Source organism: Myotis davidii, unplaced genomic scaffold, assembly GCF_000327345.1.
Source record: "Myotis davidii unplaced genomic scaffold, ASM32734v1 scaffold1364, whole genome shotgun sequence".
Taxonomy (NCBI): domain Eukaryota; kingdom Metazoa; phylum Chordata; class Mammalia; order Chiroptera; family Vespertilionidae; genus Myotis; species Myotis davidii.
The window spans coordinates 596,434-596,723 of NW_006295736.1; the positions used below are offsets into that span (position 1 = coordinate 596,434).

The 290-nt window shown below is 64.1% G+C and overlaps 1 protein-coding gene across 1 annotated transcript in view; it reads left to right on the top strand.

Annotated features, from left to right (window-relative positions):
- The window catches only part of ADCY1 (adenylate cyclase 1 (brain)), a 64,454-nt gene that overhangs the window by 15,549 nt on the left and 48,615 nt on the right, over positions 1–290 (top strand). The window lies entirely within an intron of this gene.

Below are 290 nucleotides of genomic sequence, written 5' to 3' on the forward strand. Positions count from 1 at the left end.
GGCTGCGCACACTCGGGCTGACGCTGCATTTGTAACGGAGACGCCAGTGGTCTCAGTCCCCGCCCCCGCCATTGCCTCAGCTTCGAAGCAGAAACCAGAAACACGGAAGGGACAGTGGCCCCGGGGAAGGGTTTTAATAGCCTGTGTCACGTGACCCAGCGAGGAGGACCCAGGAAACCTCCCCGTTTCCCTCACACACAGCGGCTCCTAGTGAAACGTCCACGTGGAGTCGTCTGAGTTTCCAGGGAGCACCGGCCGCTGGGCGCACCCGGGGCCCCCACCTGGGGCTC